Source organism: Leucoraja erinacea, chromosome 13, assembly GCF_028641065.1.
Source record: "Leucoraja erinacea ecotype New England chromosome 13, Leri_hhj_1, whole genome shotgun sequence".
NCBI classification, from domain to species: domain Eukaryota; kingdom Metazoa; phylum Chordata; class Chondrichthyes; order Rajiformes; family Rajidae; genus Leucoraja; species Leucoraja erinaceus.
The window spans coordinates 32185072-32210451 of record NC_073389.1 but is presented as its reverse complement, the minus strand read 5'-3'; the positions used below and the strand labels follow the sequence as shown (position 1 = coordinate 32210451).

Genomic DNA, 25380 nt, shown 5'->3' with positions numbered 1-25380 from the left:
CAGAAAAATAGGTGCAGGAGTAGGCCATTTGGCCCTTCGACTCAGCACCGCCATTCAATATGATCATGGCTGATCATCCTAAATCAGGACCCTGATCCTGCTTTCTCCCCATATCCCTGGGTTCTGTTAGCCGAAAGAGCTATACCTAACTCTTGAAAACATCCAGTGAATTGGCCTCCACTGCCTTCTGCGGCAGAGAATTCTACAGATTCACAATTCTCTGGGTGAAAAAGTTTTTCCTCATCTCAGTCCTAAATTACCTGCCCCTTATTCTTAAATAAGGTTCTGGACTCCCTCAACATCGGGAACATTTTTCCTCTATCTAGCCTGTCTAATTCCTTAAGAATTTTATATGTTTCCCTCTCATCCTTCTAAATTCCAGTGAATATAAGCCCAGTCGATCCATTCTGTCATCATATGTCAGTCTCGCCATCCCGGGAATTAACCTGGTGAACCTCACTGCACTCCCTAAATAGTAAGAATATCCTTCCTCAAATTAGGAGACCAAAACTGCACACAATACTCCAGGTGTGGTCTCACCAGGGCCCTGTGCAACTGCAGTCAGACCTCCTTGCTCCTTTACTCACATCCTCTTGCTATGAAGATCAATATGCCATTTGCTTTCTTCTATGAAGGCCAACATGCCATTTGCTTTCTTGTGACAGAGAGTTAAGGTTTAAGGTTGGAAACTTTGTCAAAATTGAAAAGGAGATAAAAGAAGCCTTTTAAAGTTTCAGGAAGGGTGGGTTGGTCTGATGCCTTTGAAAGGGTGCAACTGGGATATCCAATGGGATAAACTGTCAGTGAGTGAATGGGAACATTTAGTAAGAACGTAGACAAAGGAGTTTGGGAATTGCAGAATCCGGAGAAGGAAGTCAAGCCCAACAAGTAAGACTGGGTATGGCCACGACTTCCAGAGAAAACAAAACCATGTTGAGCTAATGTCACAATAGGATGACTGATATAGATCTATCTTTGTGTCTAATATCTTTGCATTTGAAAAAGTTGCATTCAAATGCTGGTGGCTGTTTTGTTTCAGCATAGAATTTTGGTCCAACTAAGTGGCTTGCTCAATTATTTCTGAGGGCTTGTTGGTAGGTCTGGAATCACCTGTAGGCCAGACAAGGTGAAGAAGGCAGATCACCTGGTCTGCTGTACTTGCCCTCCCCTGGAAGTCATTTGTGAACAATATTTGGGTATTGTAGTTATCATTATGGATGACTCACTTTAAAATTCTTGCGTAACTGAGTGTATGTTCGACAATGGAATTGATCACTGGCTCTGGATTACGAGTTAAATGTCATAGCTCCTGTGTTGTCATTGTACCCTCCTTGTTCACTTATCTACTTGAATTCAACTGAAATCTAAGTTTTTCATTTCAGCTTGTATTATTTATTGATGTGCTTTCCTTATTTTTCTAAGTATTACAAATTCCAAGCTGGGCGTATTTAATGTACTAATGCGGGTGGGTGGCTTACGTGCCTTTAATCTGAGACACCCTTGTCATTCATCTCTCACTGAATTTAAAGCATAGTTTAAATTCTTTAAATTGTATCCATTATTTCAAAGCTGAATTTATCTAACAATGAAAAACAATTTGTTGAGAGATTTTATAGGATCAGGTAGAGGTAAAATTAATTTAAATGTAATACTGATCCTCATGCAATTCATACTGTACTGATATCTCAGCTCAAAGTAGACATAAAAGAATAGAATATATCTGTTCAAGTTCCTTAAGTCCACACAAAAGATTGCAGTTGTTCCATAGAAATACAATGCTTAATGCTGATGAATCTAAAAATTCAATTTGAGTTAGTGTTGCATCATAAATGGAGATACTGGATGCCAAAAGAAGCAGTAAGGGAAATCTTGAGGCATGTCTCACAGTCATCTCCCAAACACTGCAATAATGAGATTTGAGGCATACAAAAAGCTTAAAATGGAGGAGTGAAGTAGAAGTGGAGTTGGAAGAGGAGTTGAAATGGTTAGCAACTGGGTGATCCAGGAGGCCCTGGAGTGCAGGTGTTCGGTGAAGTGGTCTCCAAATCTACGCTTGGTCTCACCAACGTATAGGAGGCCACATCGAGAACAGCGGATTCTGTAGATGAGGTGAGGAGAGATGCACATGATCTCCTTTCTCACCTGGAAGGACTGTTGTGGTCCCTGGATGGAAACATAGAAACATGGAAAATAGGTGCAGGAGGAGGCCATTCGGCCCTTCGAGCCGAAGGGTCAAAGTGGGAGAGGAAATATCGGGACTGGTGTTACATCCGCACCAACCAGCGATCCCCACACATCAACACTATCCTACACACACGAGGGACAATTTACATTTATACATTTATACCAAGTCAATTAACCTACAAACTTGTACATCTTTGGAGAGTGGGAGGAAATCCAAGATCTCTGAGAAAACCCACGCAGGTCACGGGGAGAATGTACAAACTCCGAACAGGCAACCCCTGTAGTCAGGATCGAATCCGGGTCTCTGGCGCTCTAAGGCAACAGCTCTAACGCTACGCCACTGTGCCGCCGCTATCGGGTGTTGGGATCCAATACAGTGATGAACAGCAGTGCATTTCCCTGTCAGGTGGTGTGTGACTTGGAAGGGAACCTGATTGTCCTATGTGCCAGTTGCCCGTGTCCAAATCAGCGACACAAGTTGTCAGTTTGTCATGCGCTGTCAAAATTCCCTATATCTGTCGTGCATTTGTAAATGATTCACATTGCTGTCAGCTTACAATGGTAGTAGAGGAAATTAAAACTGAAAGTAGTTAATGGGATACTATTGAAGTGAATCTTAGCACAATGGTAACCTAGCCAATGGTAGAGTTTTCCATCACACTCCTAGGCTGTGTCTTGCAGATGGTGAGAACGCGTTTCACCAGACTTCCTCATGTAGCCACAGGATTTGTGGATGTGGTTCAGTTGAGTTTGTGTCCTGTGGTGTGTTACTTGGTGGGATGCCTGCAGCTAGGGGCATGGAGGTTTTGGGGTATTATTGCTTGCCTGCTTCATGGTGTTTCCTTGTTGCCATTCTAAATGGCGTATCCTTTATTCTTAAACTGTGGCCCCTGGTTCTGGACCCCCCCATCATCGGGAACATGTTTCCTGCCTCTAGCGTATCCAAACCCTTAATAATCTTATTCAAGGTAATTCAAGGTCTGAAGAAGGGTTTCGGCCCGAAACGTTGCCCATTTCCTTCGCTCCATAGATGCTGCTGCACCCGCTGAGTTTCTCCAGCTTTTTTGTGTACCTTAATAATCTTATATGTTTCAATAAGATATCCTCTCATCCTTCTAAACTCCAGAGTATACAAGCCCAGCCGCTCCATTCTCTCAGCATGTGACAGTCTCGCCATCCTGTGAATTAACCTTGTAAACCTACGCTGCACTCCCTCAATAGCAAGAATGTCCTTCCTCAAATTAGGGCACCAAAACTGCACACAATACTTCAGGTGCGGTCTCACTCGGGCCCTATACAACTGCAGAAGGACCTCTTTGCTCCTATACTCAACTTCTCTTGTTATAAAGTCCAACATGCCATTCGCTTTCTTCACTGCCTGCTGTACCTGCATGCTTACTTTCATTGACTGATGAACAAGGACCCCCAGATCCCGTTGTACTTCTCCTTTGCCCAACTTGACACCATTTAGATAATAATCTGCCTTCCTGCTTTGCTACCAAAGTGGATAACCTCACATTTATCCACATTAAACTGCATCAGCCATGCATCTGCACACTCACCCAACCGGTCCAAGTCACTCTGCATTCGCATAGCATCATCCTCACAGTTCACACTGCCACCCAGCTTTGCGTCATCTGCAAATGTGCTAATGTTACTTTGAATCCCTTCATCTAAATCATTGATGTACATTGTAAATAGCTGCGGTCCCAGCACCGAGCCTTGCAGTACCCCACTAGTCACTGCCTGCCATTCTTAAAGGGACCCGTTAATCCCTACTCTTTGTTTCCTGTCTGCCAACCAATTTTCTACCCATGTCAGCACACTACCCCCAATACCATGTGTCCTAATTTTGCTCACTAATCTCCTATGTGGGACCTTATAAAATGCTTTCTGAAAGTCCAGGTACACTACATCCACTGGCTCTCCTTTGTCCATCTTTCTAGTTACATCCTCAAAAAATTCCAGAAGATTAGTCAAGCATGATTTCCCCTTCGTATATTCATGCTGACTCGGACCGATCCTGTTACTGCTATCCAAATGTGCCGCTATTTCATCTTTTATAATTGACTCCGGCATCTTCCCCACCACCGATGTCGGGCTAACTGGTCTATAATTCACTGTATTCTCTCTCCCTTCTTTCTTAAAAAGTGGGATAACATTAGCTACCCTCCAATCCACAGGAACTGATCCTGAATCTATAGAACATTGGAAAATTATCACCAATGCATCCACGATTTCTAGAGCCACTGACCATCAGGCCCTGGGGATCTATCAGCCTTGAGTCCCATCAGTCTACCCAACACCATTTCCCACCTAATGTGGATTTCCTTCAGTTCCTCCGTCACCCCAGATCCTCTGGCCACTAGTATATCAGGAAGATTGTTTGTGTCCTCCTTAGTGAAGACGGATCCAAAGTACCTGTTCGACACCTGCCATTTTTTTTGTTCCCCATAATAAATTCACCATTTTCACCTTTCAGTCTTCATGGGTCTAACTTTGGTCTTAACTAATTTTTTCCTCTTCACATACCTAAAGAAGCATTTACTATTCTCCTTTATAGCTCTTGGCTAGCTTACCTTCGTACCTCATCTTTTCTCCTCGTATTGCCTTTTTAGTTATCTTCTGTTGCGCTTTAAACATTAACCAAATCATCATTAACACATGAGAGTACTGTCAATACACTGCCTGCAGCAGTTCATGGAAACACTTAACTTGCTTCCCGCTCAGCTTTGCTATGTTGTACTTCTTCCCTTTTATTTTTATACTGTGTGTATATATATCAACATCAGAAACAGTCATAATTATCTAAATCTATGTTACTCCTTTAATTATTTTGCAGGAATATAAATCACAGTTAAACTTTGATCTGCAGTTACCCAGAAATAATTTATTTGATTTTAAAAAAAGACACAATATGCTGGAGTAACTCAGCAATTCAGGCAGCATCTCTGGAGAACATGTTCATGTGACATTTTGGGTCTGTATCGTTTTTGTAAACAAGCATCTGCCATTCCTTGATTCTGCATCTTATTTGATATCCCGTCCCCCTCCTCCCTCTGCCCCCCCCCCCCCCTGCCCCCCCCCCCCCTCCCCCCCCCCCCCCTCCCCCCCCCCCCGCTCTCCCCCCCTCCCCTCCCCCCCCCCCCCCTCCCCCCCCCCCCCCCCCCCCCCCCCCCCCCCGCGCCCCCCCCCCCCCCGCTCCCCCCCCCCGTCTCCCTCTGCCCCCCCCGTCTCCCTCTGCCCCCCGTCCCCTCCCCCCCCCCCCGTCCCTCCCGTCTCCCCCCCCCGTCCCCTCTCTCCCCCCCCCCCGTCCCCCTGCCCCCCCGTCTCCCCTCTCTGCCCCCCCGTCTCCCTCCCCCCCCCCCTCCCTCTGTCCCCCCCCGTCTCCCTCTGCCCCCCCGTCTCTCCCTCCCCCCCCCCGTCTCCCTCTGCCCCCCCCGTCTCCCTCTGCCCCCCCGTCTCCCTCTCTGCCCCCCGTCTCCCTCTGCCCTCCCCGTCTCCCTCTGCCTGCCCCCCCACCACCCCCCCGTCTCCCTCTGCCCCCCCCCCCCTCAGACTCCCCTCTGTCTCCCCCCCCCCGTCTCCCTCTGCCCCCCCTCCCCCCCCCGTCCCTTGCCCCCCCCTCTGCACCCCGTATCCCCTGCCCCCCCCCCCCCCCCCCCCCGTCCTGTTGTTTAATAATTAAGTCCAATATGCATCTAGTAAAAAAAATATTTATGACACCTCATTCTAGTGTTTAACAAGATATAAGAACTCAGTTGGGTTCTGTACCAATGTCATAACACACAGATTAGATCAAAGCTCTGAAAACCCATGGACACTAGTCAATGGTAGTAAACAATTAAGCAACTTATGGGAAGAGGAGGCTCCCTAACATCTTTTTCTTACTGATGTGGAATCCAACATTTGTGCAAAAGAAGACATAATTTAAGTGCAAAAGAAGGCATAAGTATTTAAGTACAAAATAAATAATAATTTAAGTACAAAGAAGGCATAAGCATTTAAATGCAAAGAAGGAATGAGCATTTGTAATGTTTGTAGATGGATGTAGTGAATGAACAAGTGCAGTGGGAGGCAGTGACTGAATATTCTTCACTTGTCTGGATTGTGCATTCTCCAATGACATTCAAAAAGCTCATCTAAAGACAGAACAAAATTGTGCACTGGTTTGGACTCCATCATCTTGAACATTCCCTCCCTACTTATACGCGAACTAGACTGCAGAATCACCCTAGACTGTAACTTTATAGGATAGGGACAGCACACCATCCTAATGTTGATCCACATTAATCTTTCAAAATCCTTGAACTTCTTTCCTAATAACACGTGAGAGTACTGTCAGTACACTGCCTGTAGCAGTTCATGGAAACACTTATCTTCACCTTTTCAAGGACGATCAGGTTTGGCTGATAAAATGCTGGTTGTGTCAGCAACGCCCATATTGAATGAGAGGATTAAAAATAAATCTGATTATGTGTGCAGTTTATTGGGGAAAGTAATACGAGAGCACCTAAAAGGTGCCTGAACCACAGTCCATATTAAGACTTTAATAGCTCTCTATACAATTCAAATTTTTTTTTTAAAGGTTTTTGAGCAGGTTGTATATATTTGCAAATGTAATGTGCTACTTTGAAATATTTTCCTGAAGCAAATTTGATTCACTGATTAGCTATTCAGTTCAACATGAACGTTTTATGTTCAAAGCTATTCCTTCTGATTGCATGACTGTGAGATGGCTACCCACCGTCTCCCTCTATGCTCCCCCCACCTGCTTCTGCCCCCCCACTCCCGTCTCCCTCTGCCCCCGTCTCCCTCTGCCCCCCCCCCCCCCCTCCCCCCCCCCCCGTCTCCCTCTGCCCCCCCCCGTCTCCCTCTGCCCCCCCCCCGTCTCCTCCCCCCCCCCCCCCCCGTCTCCCCTCTGCCCCCCCCCCCGTCTCCCTCTGCCCCCCCCCGTCTCCCTCTCCCCCCCCCCCCCGTCCCCCCCCCCGTCTCCCCCCCCCGTCTCCCTCTGCCCCCCCCCCCCGTCCCCTCTGCCCCCCCCCCCCCCCTGCCCCCCGTCTCCCTCTGCCCCCCCCCGTCTCCCTCTGCCCCCCCCCCGTCTCCCTCTGCCCCCCCCCCCCCTCTGCCCCCGTTTCTCCCCCCCCCCCCGTCTCCCTCTGCCCCCCCCCCGTCTCCCTCTGCCCCCCCCCCCCCCCCTCTGCCCCCCCTCCCCCCCCCCGTCTCCCCCTGCCCCCCCCCCGTCTCCCTCTGCCCCCCCCCCCGTCTCCCTCTGCCCCCCCCCCCCGTCTCCCTCCCCCCCCCAGTCTCCCTCTGCCCCCCCCCCCGTCTCCCTCTGCCCCCCCCCCGTCTCCTCTGCCCCTCTGCCCCCCCCCCCCCGTCCCCTCCCTGCCCCCCCCGTCTCCCTCTGCCCCCCCCCGTCTCCCTCTGCCCCCCCCCCCCCCCCCCCCCGTCTCCCTCTGCCCCCCGTATCCCCTCCCCCCCCGTCCTGTTGTTTAATAATTAAGTCCAATATGCATCTAATAAAAAAATTATTTATGACACCTCATTCTAAGAACTCAGTTGGAATGGTACAGAATGTAATTGCATAGTCAACCTTTATTTGCACGCTATCCTGGAGTTTGATTGTAAATCAGACCTGTTTCATTTGTTTCAATGTAATGCTGTCAGTATTGTATTGATGTTATGTGTAGTTGTCAAAGCAATTGCTGCTTACAAACTTGGTCTGATCTAATTTCTGAAACTGCAACCTTCTGACTCAGAACTGAATGTCTTACTACTGATCCAAGATTGGGATTCAAATGGTGCACTTTACTTTGTATCGGGCTGCCTAGAGAAATTGACTGTGGAAAAAATAGGGGAATAATTAAAGTCCTGGCAGATGAATTGCAGGTACATTTTGTCTTTCTCTTATACCCCACACATCTCTGATGTTGTGTGACTAGGATCAGAATTTTGAGATGTTGTTCTCCGTCTTAAATTAAACCTCCATCTTTAGTACTTTAAGTCAGCAGTGGGACCAGGAATGTGTGGTGCAAAATGAAGGGACCCTTGTACTGAAGAGAAAGTTATAATATTGTTAAAGGCTCAAGCAGCTAACTGTGAAGCAACAGCTATAATCGTCTGAAGAAGTATCTCGAGCCAAAATGTCACCCATTCCTTCTCAATAGAGATGCTGCCTGTCCCTCTGAGTTACTCCAGCTTTATGTGTATATCTTTAAACCAGCATCTGCTGTTCCTTCCTACAGCTAGTGAGGCCACACCTGGAGTATGATGTGCAGTTTTGGCCCCCTAATTTGAGGAAGGACATTCTTGCTATTGAGGGAGTGCAGCGTAGGTTTACAAGCTTAATTCCCAGGATGACGGGACTGTCATAAGCTGAGAGAATGGAGCGGCTGGGCTTGTATACTCTGGAGTTTAGAAGGATGAGAGGGTATCTTATTGAAACATATAAGATTGTTAAGGGCTTGGACATGCTAGACGCAGGAAACATGTTCCTGATGTTGGGGGAGTCCAGAACCAGGGGCCACAGTTTAAGAATAATAATAATAATTTGAACAGAGACAAGGAAACACTTTTTCTCACAGAGAGTTGTGAGTCTGTGGAATTCTCTGCTTCAGAGGGCGGTGGAGGCCGGTTCTCTGGATACTTTCAAGAGAGAGCTAGATAGGGGTCTTAAAGATAGCGGAGTCAGGGGTATGGGGAGAAGGCAGGAATGGGGTACTGATTGGGGATGATCAGCCATGGTCACATTGAATGGCAGTGCTGGCTCAAAGGGCCGAATGGCTTATTCCCGCACCTATTGTCTATTGTCTACAATCTTCTGCTTAATCCCTTGGATTTGAACCAGTTTTGTCTCAAGAAGACCATAATCTGCAAACCTTCACGGGGCTATTTGCTGCAGGTATGATTTATCAATAATTTAAACTTCTTTATAGGGTTTATAAAGTGGCACAGCACAGAAAATGGCCCTTCAGCCCAACTTGCCCATGCTGACTAAGATGCCCCATCTACATTAATCCTACCTGCCCACCTTTGGCCTCTATCCTTCTGAACCTTTCCTATCCATGCTACCAAAATTGGTGGTGTAATTGATAGGAAGATGATTGCTAGGTGCATGAAGGACCTAAATGCACTGATTAAATGGGCACACAAAGAGCAAAAAGAATGAGATTGAAATTGAGGAATAATGCTTTTAGGAAAAGATTAGTGAGGTTCTGAAACTTGCTGCTTGAAATAGTAATGGCAGCCTCATTATATTTGAAAAGTACCTGGGTGAAACAACTGAAAAGCAAAAATCTATGAGGAAGAATGAAGAGCTGAGAAGCCAAATTAACCTTAATATCTCTTTTCTTGGTTGAATAATTATAATAGCTTACATGATTGCCTTGATAATGGTCAATAAAATGACTTTAATGTCCCAGTTTATCGGTCAGTAAGAGGAGGAAGCTCAGAATTTGAAAGATGGTTTATGTATAATAACTGATAATGAAAATATTCATAAGCTAATGGCTACATTTTTAGATTTGCATGCCTTGTAATTGTTATGTATTCAAAATTAAGACAATTTTTCCACCAGTATCACCTCTGTTACAGTACAGGTTTAAAGCTGGTGGTCACTGGTGATGTCACTGTTCTTCTGAGGCTCTAAAATTATACATGACAATTTAGTGTTTCATTTGGTGGGTGGTTTGATTTGGAATGAGCAACCCAGGTTGTTATTAACTATCTGGGATTGGCAAAGCTTTGAAACTGAATTTGAACAATTTTGCTGTCAAACAAAAATCACCAGTGATGGTTAAAAACATAAAAACAATTATCGACTTGTTCTTTGGCACCAATATGAACATATATATGCCTCTTAATAATTCTTAGAATGTGACTTTATGGAAGTATCAAGATCTGAAACCAAGAGACCGAACACTAGAAATCTCAAGGCCATCTTTGTCTGTGAATAATGCAATCCCTGTTCATGGTTAAAATGAAACATTTCAAGTGAATGGCCCTCAACTGTTGAATAGTCTGTTTCACCCTGCAAAGATTGTGCATCAGAGTTTGAGGCACTCCATTGAAATCTGTAATTTCAGAATTGTTCACTTTGTGATTGTAAATTCCTACTTTGTACTTTATTCAAAGTGCTCCATTTTGTTGATTCCTCTCTCATTCCTTACTTGCAGCACAATTATGGCTAAAGGTTATCTCCATGAAGTTTCTCTCCACTGATGCTGCCAGACATTTTTTTTATTTGAGTTTCATTTATTTGCATTATTTTGTCTTTGGATGAATATTTGGAAGTAAAAAGACAAAAGTGAAGGCTATCAGTAGAAACAGAAACATAGAAAAATAGCAGGAGCAGGCCATTCAGCCCTTTGAGCCATTTAATATGATCATGGCTGTTCATCTAAAATCAGTACCCCATTCCTGCTTTTTCCCCATATCCCTTGATTCTGCTGACCCTAAGAGCAAAATCTCAGGTGAATTGACCTTCACTACCTTCTGCAGCAGAGAATTCCACAGATTCACAACTCTCTGGGTGAAGAGGTTTTTCCTCATCTAAATGGTCTACCCCTTATTAGCAGTGACATCTGGTTCTGAACGACTCCCCCAACATCGGGAACATTTTTCTTGCATCTAGCCTGTCCAATCCTTTAAGAATTTTATATGTTTCTATAAGATACCCCCCTCATCCTTCGATAGTCCAGTGAATACAAGCCAAGTTGACCCATATTTTCATCATATGTCAGACCCGCCATCCTGAGAATTAACCTGGTGAACCTATGCTACCCTCTCTCAATAGCAAGAATGTCCTCCCTCAAATTGTGAGACCAAAATTGCACATAATACTCCAGGTACTGTCTCACCAGAGCCCTATAGAACTGCAGTAGGATCTCCTTGCTCCTAAACTCAAATCCTCTTGCAATGAAGGCCAACATGCCATTAGCTATCTTCACTGCCTGCTGCACCTGCATGCTTACTTTCAGTGACTGATGTCCAAGCACACCCAGGTCTCGTTGCACCTCCCCTTTTCCTTATCTGACACCATTCAGATAATAATCTGCCTTCCTGTTCTACCACCAAAGTGGATAATCTCACACTTATCCACATTAAACTGCATCTGCCATGCATCTTGCCCACTCACCCAACTTATCCAAGGCACCATGCAGCCTCATAGCATCCTCATCGTAGCTCACACTGCCACCCAGCTTTGTGTCATCCGCAAACTTGGAGATGTCACATTTAACTCCCTCGTCTAATTCGTTAATATACATTGTAAATAACTGGGGTCCAGCACCAAGCCTTGCTGCATCCCTCTAGTCACTGCCTGCCATTCTGAAAAGAGCCCGTTAATTCCTACTGTCCCCAATACCATGCACTCTAATTTTGCACACTAATCTCTTGTGTGGGACCTTGTTAAAGGCTTTTTGAAAATCCAGATACACCACATCCACTGGCTCTCCCTTATCCAGTCCACTTGTTGCATCCTCAAAATTCCAGAAGATCTGTCAAGCATGATTTCCCCTTCATAAAACCATGCTGACTTTCACCGATCCTGTCACTACTTTCCAAATACGCTGCTATAACATCTTTAACAATCGACTCAAGCATCTTCCCCACTATTGATGTAAGGCTAACTGGTCAATAATTCCTTGTTTTCTCTCTCCGTCCTTTCTTAAAAAGTGGGTTTATATTGACCAGCCTCCAGTCCACAGGAACTGATCCAGAGTCGAGAGCACATTGGAAAATTTTCAACAATGCATCATTTTATTGATTGAGTACATTGATTGCTCTTTGAAACATCTGGCCCAGGCATGAAAGAAATATGGCCTTATTTTGAGTTGCTTTATTCTATTATTTGAGTGATTGAGTGGCACCAGAGGACCAAACACCCTCGATCACTGCTACACCAAAATCAAGGATGCCTATCACTCTATCCCTCGCCCTCACTTCGGTAAATCCGACCATACCGTGGTGCTGCTTCTTCCTGAATTGAAGAGCGCACCCCCTGAGGTGAGGACTGCACAGTGCTGGGGGGGGGGGGGGAATGGGGCAGAGGAACAACTACAGGACTGTTTGGAGTCTGTAGACTGGGCAATGTTCAGGGACTCGGCAACGGACCTGAACGAATACGCCGCAGTTGTTACAGACTTCATAAAGAAATGTGTAGAGGACTGCATCCCTACAAAAACTATCCAAGTGTTTCCCATTCATAAGCCTTGGATGAACTATGAGATCCACACTCTTCTGAAGACCACACACTGGACATTAATGTCTGATGATACAGTGGTCTACAAGAAGTCCAGATACGTGTGTGTGTTTGTGTGTGTGTGTGTTTTTTATTATATATATATATGTGTGTGTGTGTATTTATTTAGTTATATATTCATATATAAATATACATTGTTTTGTTTTCTCGTTTATAACATTGTTTACAGAGTACTATGTTTACATATTCTGATGTGCTGCTGCAAGTAAGAATTTCATTGTTCTAACTGGGATGTGAGAGAATAAAACACTCATGACTTACGTCGCTAATGTGTGGAATAGAACTACTGTATGGGTGAACGGTGGGCTGAAGGGCCTGTTTCCATGCTGTATCTTTAAATTAAACTAAAAACACTAAAACCAGAGTTAGTCTAAAGAAGGGTCTACCCAAAACGTCACCCAATTTCTTCTATCCAGAGATCCTGGCTGCTCCATGGAGTTTCCCCACACAATTAAAGCATAGAATAGTCTTCACCCTACCATAGTTACCCAATCAGACGCAACTAAATTTATGGTAGCTCTTTTTTCCCAAGAACCCTTTTTTGCTTAAGTCCAAGTCAAGAGTTAAGATAATTTTATTGTCATGTTTCCCAGATAGGCCATTGAAATTTTTGCTTGCTGCAGCACAACAGAATTTGTAAACATAATATAGAACAGGAGATAAAAGTTCAACGTGTCTATATACCATAGACCATATATATACACAATAAATAAACAGATAAAGTGCAATAGGCTGTTATTGTTCTGAGTTTGGTGGAGACCCTTCTCCACCTCCAGTTTAAATTCCATTTGGAATATTTTTGGAGTAACTCTTGATCCCTGAAGCAAGAGTTACTCCAGCTCCAGGGAGTGATTCTGCGTTGGTTTTCAGCGATCGTGGCGAGGCGGCCACCGGACAGCAATGGTGGCCAGATCTCCCACAATGCAAAGAGAGGGAGAATGTGCCTGGCGCCGACCAGTTGCCGTGGCAGTGCGCATGTGCAGGGCGGCCGATGATGTGCAGGCCGTGGTTGTGTGCAGGGGAAGGATGTGCAGGCCGTGGCAGTGCGCATGTGCACGGCGGTTGGCCATGCTGCCAGGTGAGTCGTGGCCGGTGAGCGGAGACCCGGCCAAAGATCATAGAGCGGAGCCCGGCGGCCCGGACATGGAAGGCGGGAGGAGACGAAGAGTGCAGAGAGAGATAGAGTGGGGGGCCCGCTCAGAGTTGAACGGCAGGTGTCCCGGGTGCTTGCCAAGCCGGGCAAAATGGCACGGCTTTTAGGTTGCCCGGCGGCACTTTAGGTGGCCATTGGCACCCGGGCAACCGTTAATTTCGAGCCCTGCAAGAGAGGGAGAGATCTGAAACGGAAGCTGTTTGCTTCACCTTTCAGCTTAAATATACAGATCAGCAGTTTGTTCTTGCCTTTTTTGCAGGAGACATTGAGCAAGATTTGATACAGGAATGGTACAGCAGAGTTTCCAAAATCCACCCATCTTTGTAAATGTGGATGCAAGTAGGGGAACTCTCATGTTTATTGACAGTTTCTTAAGCAACGGGAAGGTTATTACTGGGAAGTGTTATCAGCAAGCTACTTTGATTAGTATTTGCTAATGAAAATCACGGCTCGTTAACTTGCAAAGTATAATTATAACTTGGTACTTCTTATAAGAATATAATTTTACACTTGGGACCTATAAATATTATTTAAATTATGGTAATTATTGACCTAATTGACCTAAGCACCAGTGACCTCAGCTGAGGTAGAAATAAATTTTTCACAACTGAAGCATATTCTGTCTGGTAGACGGCATAATTTAACACCAGATAATTTGAAAAAAATGCTAGTGATTATGTGCAACCAGGCAACTTTGGTCATTTAATGCAGTATACCTTTATATTACCATTTTAAACCATATTTTGGTGGTGGAAATAAATGCCTTTTTCATGCCTTTTTTGTAATTTTATTATGCCTTCTTGCCTGCCTATTTCAGTGTTTTTTAGTGCCTAAACATCCTGGCTCTAATCATAACTATAGCTGTCCTGTTTATTATTGTAGATTTTACTTATCTGGAAGTAAAATCTTATATACTGCAATATCTAACATCAGCAACATTATTTACAGGGACTGACATTTTCCATTACAATCTGGCATTTTTTATTTCATGCTTTGAAGAATATACAGTTAAAAACAAGAGTTAGGAGCTTGTTTATTGATGCTTACGAAATTGGGCCACTTGTCATCTTCATTTAGAAATGTACTTGACATTGATTGGCTTTTCTCATTCAAGTCAATTTTCTGAATCAAAATTCTGAATACCCTCTAAGAATGCAATGTATTTGCTTCGCAGAAATCTATCCCTAAGTCTTGTTAATCTCTATGCTTAGCTGTCAGGCTTTGAGGTGGACCATCTGGAATTTCTAATTCATTGGTGTGTAAATTCTGTGTTTAGAGAAGACATAGCTGCAGTAATCGACTCAGCTTTGCCCTCTGGGCAATATTTGTACCTTAAATTATTTTGCAATATCCAAATTCTTGTTTCCCCTATTGACTGTATTGTATCACGATTATCTTTGTTTTACTAAAATTGCTGCTTCTAAATCTAAAAATAGCAAAGCAGACAAATCATCAACCAAAAATGTTAATTCTTGTTTCTCCAAACACTGATGCTGCCTAAATTGCAGAGTATTATGTATTTTAGTTCTGATTCTGACATGGTCTCCAGCCCACGATTTTGCATTTGGAAGCCTTGAATATATGCAGCTGTAATCTGTGTCATCCATTTCTTACCCTTGATATATATTCTAAAACTATGAAATGAATGACACTGATTTTGTGACTTGTTTTTGTCGTAGTTCTGGTCTCTCAATGTTGTTGTGTAGGAAGGAACTGCAGATGCTAGTTGAAACAAAGCTGGAGTAACTCAGTGAGTCAAACAGCATCTCTGGGGAAAAGGAATAGGATGTTTCGGGTCGGAAGAAGGGCCTCGACTCGAAACGTCCTATTCCTTTTCTCCAGAGAATGCTGTCTGACCCGCCGAGTTACTCCAGCTTTTTGTGTCTACCCTCAATTTTGTTGTTCTACAAGCACGACACTCATACTATAACAAATAAAGTTAGTTGCATGGCTGTACCCTCCAAATCTTTGGACTATTTTTGTGTGCTCATTCTTTAATCTCAGATGTCTAGATTATTTTATTTTATTTGGAAGAGTAATTTACAATTCGGATAGATGCCAATCATGTCCATTATGGTCAAATCAGTTTCTAGATAGCTTTGGATAAGGTACGACTGACCTTCAAGTTGAAGTCTTATGTTGGGGTAAGGCTAATTTGGATGGCATCATACAGGAACTTGCAGCAGTTAATTGGGAGAGGTTATTTGCAGGTAAAGAGAATCTGGCAAGTGGGCAGCTTTCAAAAGTGACAGAGGAAGAATTCAAGACCAGCACGTTGAGTGAAGGGCAAGGCTGATAAAATCAGGGAATCTTGGTTGATGATGGATATTGAAGACTTCGAATCGGTAGAAAAGAAGGCAAACGCAATGCTTGCATTTATTTCAAGAGGGCTAGAACAGTGCTTTTTAAACTGGTGAATGTCTGATGATACAGTGGTCTACAAGAAGTCCAGATACGACCTTGGTAAGGCCATCAAAAAGGCCAAAAGGGACTTCTGCTCCAAACTGGAGGATGAGACAGATGTTCGGCAGCTGTGGCGGGGGCCTGAATGCAATTACCTCCTGCAAGGCGAAATCAGGAGGCAGCTCGAATGTTGGCGAAACGTCACTCCCTGACGAGCTCAATGCGTTTTACGCTCGCTTTGATAGGGAGAATACTGATGTGCCTTCCCGAGCCCCCATTCACTGTGATGGTATTTCAGTCTCAGTCACAGAGGCCGACGTCAGGTGATCCTTCAGAGGGGTGAACCCTCGAAAAGCGCCTGGACCTGATGGTGTACCCGGTCGTGTTCTAAAAACCTGTGTGGACCAACTGGCTGGAGTTTTTACGGACATTTTCAACCTCTCACTTCTGAGGTCTGAGGTTTAATTGGGATAGTTCAATTAATCATAGACAAATAATATTTTTAAGGCAGAGGTAGATAGATTATTGATAGATTTTTGATTTGTGCAGGTATCAGGGGTTATGGGGAGATGGCAGGAGAATGGGATTAAGAGGAAAGGATAGATCAGCCATGATTGAATGGCAGAGTAGACTTTTATTTATTTATTTATTAGAAGTACAATAAGTTACAGTAATACACACCACATATATTTTATTACATTTGTTGTACCCCTTCATTTTTTGAGCTTTAAGAAAGATAGAAATAACGGAAGTGAGAAAGAGTCATGATAGTGCGAGAAAGTGTTGGAAAAAGAAAGCCCATTAGAAAGAGAGTTAGAGAAGAAAGTTAAGAAACAGACCCTAGAAAAGAGAGAAAGAAAGAGAACAGTTGCTCTATTATAAAAAACTATGCAAAAAGGGATATTACCAGCCATATTTTTCATCCCCCGTTACCAGATCCTGGCACCATTTATTTTTTAAATTACTATTGCACCTTATGCTTGTAGTAAGTCCATAAATGCAGACCACGTCTTTTGGAAGTGGTCTGCTTTGCCTGCAAGTAGGAGTCTCATATCTTCCAGGTGTAATGTTTCGAACATATTTGAAATCCACATTTTTATTGTTGGTATAGGAGCGTTTTTCCAGAATTTGAGCATAAGCTTTTTTCCCGTTATTAGTCTGTAATTAAATATATTCTTTTGGAACACGTTTAGTTCAGGGCTACCTTCCATTATTCCAAAGATAATCCATTCTGATTTTGGTATCAGTTTTATTTTAAATAATTTTATGAAGATTTCAAAGATTTCGGTCCAGAATTTTTGGATTTTTATACAAAAAACAAAAGAGTGCGCTATGGTAGCTTCTTGAGACTGACATTTATCACAATGGGTGAGACGTTAGGGAAAAGTTTACTTATTTTGGTTTTTGAATAGTATAGTCTATGTAATGTTTTGAATTAAATTAGAGTATGTCTTACATTAATCGAGCATTTATGTACATATAGTAAGTGTTTATCCCAGCTCTCTTTTGAAATTTTTATAGCTAGTTCTTGTTCCCACTCTCTTCGAATACCGTCTGTTGTAGGTATTTCTATATTTAAAATAGCGTTATATAAGTATGATATTAAGTTTGCTGATTCGGCAGAGTAGACTTGATGGGCTGAATAGCTTAATTCTGCTACTATCACATGAACTTATGAACTGTGTTGTCAAATAACGCAGGGAAATTAGTTATTTTATACAGGTTGTTCTTATTGTTGATAAGTCAATAAACGATCTCTGTAAATAACATTATCTGTAGCTCTGTCCCAAGTTCACTCCCCTGCTAAGTAATTTAGCTCTGCTTTGCATATCACAGATAAACTCCAATCATTTGACCTTTCTGAAGCAATTTGAAACTGTCATTTTTAATAGAACACTACGATCCTAACAATATTTTTTTCCATGTATAAACCTTATTTTATGCTTTACAAACATCACATGATCAATCCTTGATGTTGTACTTTGAGTTCAAATTCTGCTAATAATTCCACTCGATTGTCTTTTATGATATAATGGTCTGTGAAATTCTTGAGTTTTAGATTACACAGCAGATTCAGAATAACATAAAAGACTGATTAAATCCTTGTTGTGAGGAACCCTCAAGCCAAAAAGTGTATGCTTTAAATTTGCATTACAAGCACTCAAGATGTTGGAAAAGTTCACAATTTCTATACAATTTTTCTTGTCACTCCCCACCACCCTGCCAAGTGCTCATTCCATATTTATCTTGCTTCCATTATTTAAATAACATTTTTCTTAAGTAGGCAATCTTCCACTTTCCAATGTCTTGTTACATTGAACTGCTTGTGAATTAATACTTACCTTTCTGTTTCATACTGCCCTTAAGCCTTTTCCTCAAACACCGCATTTTCAGAAAGCAAATGTGTCTTTTGGTTTTTATTATTAAAAATAATCATTGTGCTTTTTTGTCCCTGTATTTTATTTCATAGTCATAAATGCAGCAATTTAGTTATTAAAGTGGGAGCAGAAAACCACAGGTGTCATTCCTAGCATCAAGTTAGGGCCTCCCTGAAAATGTGTTGTGAATTAATTAATCCTTAAAAGTATCATTTCCACAAGTTTACGTTTCCACAAATAACTCTATGAACATTTTGATAATATTTTGCATTACAAATACCATTTCACTAATTCCTTTACTATATTGCATGATATGTTTGTATATGAATATCATTGGCTATATTTAAGAGGGGGTTAGATGTGGGCCTTGTGGCTAAAGGGATCAGGGGGTATGGAGAGAAGGCAGGTACAGGATACTAAGTTGGATGATCAAGTGAAGTTTAAATGAGTGGAGGGATCAGGTGAAGTTTAAATTAAATAACCCCCCCCAAAAAAAAAACAATTGGCCCTGCAAAAACAATTGGCCCTGTTTTTGGTCTCTTCCTTCGAGGGGGTGCGACCTTTCTTTTCGTATCCTCCTCCGTCTGCGCTGAGGCCTAATGGCGGAGCTGGCGGCTTCCAACGGGGACCGACCTCGAGGCTCCGGAGGCTGAGCCAGGACTTACCATCGTGAAGCTGGCCGTCTTCGGGGCTTTGGCGGCGTTCTGGTGACCTGACTTCGGGGCTGTGGTGGCTTTCCGGTGGCGGCAGCCCGGCTTTGGGGCTGTGGCGGCGTTCCGGCGGCCCGACTTCGGGGACTTCGTGGCTGTGGCGGCGTTCCGGCAGCGGCGATCTGACTTCGGGGCTGTGGTGACGGCGACCCGACTTCGGGGCTGTGGCAGCGTTCCGGCGGCCCGACTTCGGGGCTGTGGCGGTGTAACGGCGGCCCGACTTCGGGGCTGTGGCGGTGTAACGGCGGCCCGACTTCGGGGCTGTGGTGGCATTGCGGCGGCGGCCAAACTTTGGGGCTGTGGCGGCGTTCCGGTCGCGGCGATCCGACTTCGGGGCTGCGGTGGCGATCCAACTTTGGGGCTGTGGCGGCGATCCGGCGGCGGCGATCCAACTTTGGGGCTGTGTCGGCGTTCTGTGGCGGCGTTCCGGCGGCCGCGACCCGACTTCGGAGCCCCGGAAGCTCGGCTGCAGGCCCAGTGGACGATAGTGAGGAGGTGCCTGGTAGACTCACTGTGGTGGATGTTAAAACTGTGTTGAGTGTGTGTTTTGTTATTTTTATTCTATGTTATGACTGCAAGGCTCAACCATTTTGTTGTACTGTAAATGTGCAATAACAATAAAGTTGAATCTAATCTAATAAGAAGATTGTCCACAAATCCCATGCAATGGAGAACACAACTCCAAACTGGCATACGCATAGAAACAAGGTATCCACATTTTACATCTATGTGGACACAAGACTGCAACCATTGGGTCGAGCAACATTGGAAGAAATGGTCAACAATTCATTCTAAACCCTGCACCTGACCATCCCGCTGCATGTCTCTCTCCGTTCCTTGATGACCTCCCGTCCCTGTTTCTCTTCCCCCCCCACCCCCACCCCGGCATACCCACTTTTTCTCAGCGTGCCTCCCCCCACTCTCTCTCTCTCTCTCTCTCTCTCTCCCTTGGTGCCCAACCTCACTCTTCCCTTGGCATCCCATCGCTCTTGGTCTCGCTGTCTCTCAAATTACAAATGAAGAGCAAAATGAGCCATTCAGATGCTTGCTGTTAAATTTATCTACAATTACATTTCTATGTGTATTCTCCAATATTCTTCCTCTCTGCATAACTAGTTTATAGGACCCATTTTCTGTTTTGCTTCAATACTTTTTGACAGGTGTTCTTGGGATATAACTATGCCATCTAAGGCTGTGGCTTCACTCCCTAGAATGCATCTGGCACTGTCACGTGTCACATCAACACTCAGTAGTATTGTAGTATTAAAAACATCTGGAATGAAGTAATAATGATGCAGAGGTGGTATGGAATCAAATTATTTTGACTCCACGGGAATGCAAATTTACCTTTGTTGTTTGAAGAGGAACTACCCAATTTAATCATGCTAGCAATAGGGTGGGGCCCTGCAGACTACAGTTCTTCTAAGTACTGTTTAAATGTGATGAAGGTTTCTACTTGTATCTATTCAGATAATGGCGTCAAGATTTATACTATATTTGACTATGTTTGCTTGAGGCACTTGCAGATGCATTATCCTTGTACCAATTGCTTTCGATCTATACCCCTTATACTTTTGATCCTTCAGCACAGGAAAATAGGTTCTTCCAGATTATTTACACTCTTCATATGTTTATACACCTCAATTAAGTTTTCCTTCAATCTCCTCTGCTTCAGGGAATCAGCCCCACCCTCTCTAATTTCCTGGTTCTGGCAACTTCCTTGTAAACCACCTCTGCAGAATTTGCAAAACATTGTCATCTCTTATGGAACATGGTGCTCTATGTAGTACCCAAACAATTCAACATGACTCCTAGTTATATATTCCTTCCTGTAGTTAGTGAGGATTGGAAAGTTGATGGACAGCTTCCTCTCCTGTTGTTTTGTAACAATTTGGACCTGCATCTGCACCTGGTAGTCCATCCACTTTTAAAGATGCTTGGCCTCTTAATACGATGTTTATACCATCCAATATTACCTCAACTACAACATCATCCTCTATTTTAAATTCACACCTCCACTTTCTATACTCAGTTTATGTAGTATTGAGTTCTTTCTCTTTGACAAAAACTTCAATTTTTTGTGCTATCCCTCTACCGCTTATCTCTCCGACCTAAACTGGTGCTTTGCATCAAGTGATTACGGGCCATGAGACCCCTGCTTAGTTTATTTCCCAACTGCCTAATATCTACTTGTAAGAAGACCGTCCCTTTTACTAACTAATGTGAGCCACAACCTTTAGGAGATTCGCCCCACCTCCAGAATGTTCTGTAGCTGCTTGATTATATCCTTGCCCTTTCTATCAGAAGGCAATATACCATTCTGGAATGATGTCTACACTTACAGATACCCTTTTCTGCTCTCCTTTAATCCCCTCAACTATTGCTGTCTTGTTGTTTTCCTTGCTCCTGCAGGAAACACTGTGCCCATCAATGTTCAGAACTAAATTCTGATGTGAGAGAGAGAGAGAGTTGCTCTCGAAGCTGTTTTGAATTACCTACCTGTCTGGCAGTCACCCAATAGCACTGCCTGCACTATTTGGGCTGCAAGTGACTACTTTGTGAAACTTGTTGATGCCTCCTGCTCCCATGGTTATAAGGGCATGGGAGCATCTTGAAATTCTCATGTGGCTTGGGATGTCTGTTCCATAGGTCTGCAGAGTCACTGTTTCTGAAATTAACATTAGGTGAAAATGAAAGGTAGACAAAAATGCTGGAGAAACTCAGCGGGTGAGGCAGCAACTATGGAGCGAAGGAAATAGGCAATGTTTCGGGTCGAGACGTTGCCTATTTCCTTCGCTCCATAGATGCTGCCTCACCCGCTGAGTTTCTCCAGCATTTTTGTCTACCTTCGATTTTCCAGCACCTGCAGTTCCTTCTTAAACATTAAGTGAAAATGAAGCATCAGAACAGTATATCTTTCACCACTTCAACAAAATCACCAAGTTTCATCCGTTGCAGGACCAGAATTTATTGAAACTAGACTTCATGCTACTTGCTCATCTGAGACTAATTTACTCTATTAAAAGCCCAGAATGCTTATTTATTTTACAGTGCACCAAAACTGCCAGTTTCTGGGCACAAGTTACCACGTGTAAGGCAGTCTTACACTTTTTGTTTTACATGTATGAATTCAATGAGGACACATGGTAAGTCCACACCAGATTTACATTCATACCATCTGAACTTGGCAATGTCTTACTGAATGTACTACAGAAAATATCAAATTGCAACTTGTTAATATTCTGCATGATTGACCGCAAACTCCACAAGTTGCCAAGATTTGCCCTTGCGACAATGAAATGGTGCAACAGTTGTGTTTAATTTATGTGTTGGCCCATTGCTGCCCCCTGAAGGCAGACGGACCTTCAGGCAGGCTCTGCAGATCATGCAAGAATAGGTGTTGATGATTTGCCATTTTCCCTCCCTCCAATGCCACCCCATCTGAACGACCACATAACAGTGGGAACTTAGTGTACAGACTTGAGCCTCATTGCCTCAAACACACATTGATGCACCAGCAGGAAGTATCACAAAACAGTGTTGTTAAAGTAAATATCATAGAAGTTGACTTGAAAATAGCTGTTCTATAATCAACCATAGGTGACTGTATGGAATGATGCCTTGAATATATTACTTTTACTGTGATACCACTTATGCTGGCCTGAAAGTGTGCTGCTGGAAATAAGGTTTACACTCATTTACCAATTGTAAGATCTACATGTCAACAAGTTGGAGATGAGGTGTAAAAATTGCTTTTCTGCACTTTGATAACAAAATCTAACTATGACCCTTGGTTAATAATTACTGAATATTTCTTAAGTTACAGTGTGAAGGATAATGAATTATATTTTTTGTTGACTGTTTAATTGTACACATGTCCAATTTATTACACAACTCCAGTTATTTTTTTAAACTATGGTATGAAATAATTTAAAGCGGCCAACTCCTGATTGTGGGTACTTTCTCCACTTTTGTGACATTGTCATTGTGGAGGAAAGGCTTTCTGTTTGAAGTATTAATGGCTGTGCAGTGAGAGATGGTGCAGGAGGTTGGGAGAGGAAAGAAGTGAGAAAAGTTTGTGGCAAGGTAAATAAAATAAAAGGTAACCAAAATAAAACTGCTATTGGAATAAACTAGAACATTTGATTTTGTGCTTCCACAATGGGGTACTGAATGGCTGCTTACTCGTTCCTGATGTCCTCACTAGTTTTTGACTGATTGACCTGATAGGCAGTTGTAATTTGTCCCAGTCCAAACTTTATGGGTGGATTGAAACACACAAGGAAATCACATATTCTTGCTAAACTCTTCAAATTTGACAGATGAGGAAGTAGTACTCATTGCAGGGCCCTTTCACAGTTAGTGTCTGGCTGTATTTATTTTGTGCTGTCTCTCCCTCTTTATCTTCCTTTCAGCCAGATCTTTCTTGGATTTCAGTTGAGTTGCTGGAAAGTGTATATGGAGATAGGGCAATCTTGGAATTAAGGGAGCAGAGAGAGGAAATCCCTCTGGCTGTCATGCGTGTAAAACCGTTATCACCAATGTTAATTGTGTTGGGTTGACCTTTGGAGAGGAATATACATGTTAGGAACACGCAGGATCTGACATAAAAGTAGTGGACTTCCTCCCCACTTTTCTCAGGAGACCGCACATTTTTATTTGCTTATTTACAAGACGTAGTGGCACTGGAAAGGCCAGCATTTATCGCATATCTGTAAGTGAGGAAGGGATGGTGCGATACTGCCTTGAGTTATTTGGTTAAGGTATCTGCTCATACAGTGATCAGGCACGTGCCGTGAGTAATTACACAGGGTAGGCAGTCAGTCGGCTTTAAAAAAAATCTTAAACCGCGCATGCGCAGATTGTTCTCCTCTCCGTAAGCTGTCAGTCGACGTTTATAAAGTCTTCAAAAGCCATAATTCTCAATAAAGTACTGTATTTCCCGGCAATGAAGAGACACCCCCATTTTGAGTTGCTAAATTTTGAAAGAAGGCTGGTGGGACATAAAATTTCTCAGGCTCAAAAAAAAAAGAAAGTAACAATTCAATTTGCCCAAATCTCCTTCATTCTGAATTACTGAATGGGTGGGGGGGGGGGTTGGAGGATGATGGCAGGTGGAGAGATGGTGGGAAAAACTGGAGCACACCGGGACGTTGAATCAGTTGTGATCTTATTGAATGACAATACTAGTTCAAAGGACCAATTTGGGGGAGAGTTCCTTTCACAGCATGTGGGGAGTCTGACCAGGGGTAAAGTTGCGGGGAGGGCAGGAGTGTTGAGAAGGAGGGGGTCGGGGATCATGCTAGTAACTCACTCGCCGCTGCTGCGGCGCTCCAGGCGTGGAGCCATCGCATTGTGGCCGAGGAGGAAAGCAGCTTGGGTGGCTGCGAGCGGCTGCCGGGACCGGACAGCGGAACAGGCCGCTGTGACCTCAGCGCCTGCTGGCTCGCTCACCTCTGGCAATGCTCTCTGGCTGAAAACCTCTCACCTGCTGCTCGCCGGCCTCACTCATGTCAGACACTTCCCGCAAATTTTGTCCGACAGCCGAGTAACCTCAATTGGTCCCTTGATCGAGCTGTCGGAATTTAAGGATTTGCGGGAAGCAGCTGACAAGAGTGAGGCCGGCGAGCGGCAGGAGAGAGGTTTTCAGCCTAAGAACACTGCCAGAGATGAGCCGACGCTGAGGTGGCGGCCGGTTCCGCTGTCCGGTCCTGGCGGCCGCTTGCAGCCACCCGAGCTGCTTCCCTCCCCGGCCACAATGCGCTGGCTCCGCGCCGGGAGCGTTGCGGCGAGTGAGTTGCTGGCATGATCACTGACCCCCTCCTTCTCAACGCTCCTGCCCTCCCCCGCAACTTTACCCCGGCCAGACTCCCCACACGCTGTGAAAGGAGCTCTCTTCCCCCCCCCCCTCCCAGCGGCGCTGTCCTTTTACAGCCGCTTCCCATCAGCTGCCAGCAATGACGGATAGACTTGGCTATCTCTCAGTACAGCAACATCGTTCTTGAAATAGCGTCTTTATTGCCGGGAAATACGGTATTTAAAAACATGGCTCAAATAAGTTCACTTACCATATTTTTCGACCCGAACCCCATTCTTCTCTCTTTGTTTCCTAAAATACTGTTAAGATAAGGACAATCCATGTTTGAAGAACCTGCCAAGAAGCTTGCGCTGCACATGTGCAGTAGGCTGCTGCGCATGCGCAGTACACAGTCCACGCTGCAAAGACAGAATTTCTGCTGCCTTCAGCTCCCCTTGAAATTGACGGCTTGAAGCAGCGTTGACAGCGCG

At 44.0% G+C, this 25380-nt stretch overlaps 1 protein-coding gene across 3 annotated transcripts in view; it reads left to right on the top strand.

Moving 5' to 3' along the window:
* tsc22d1 (TSC22 domain family, member 1) overlaps nt 1-25380 on the top strand; it is a 161227-nt gene that overhangs the window by 91608 nt on the left and 44239 nt on the right. The window lies entirely within an intron of this gene.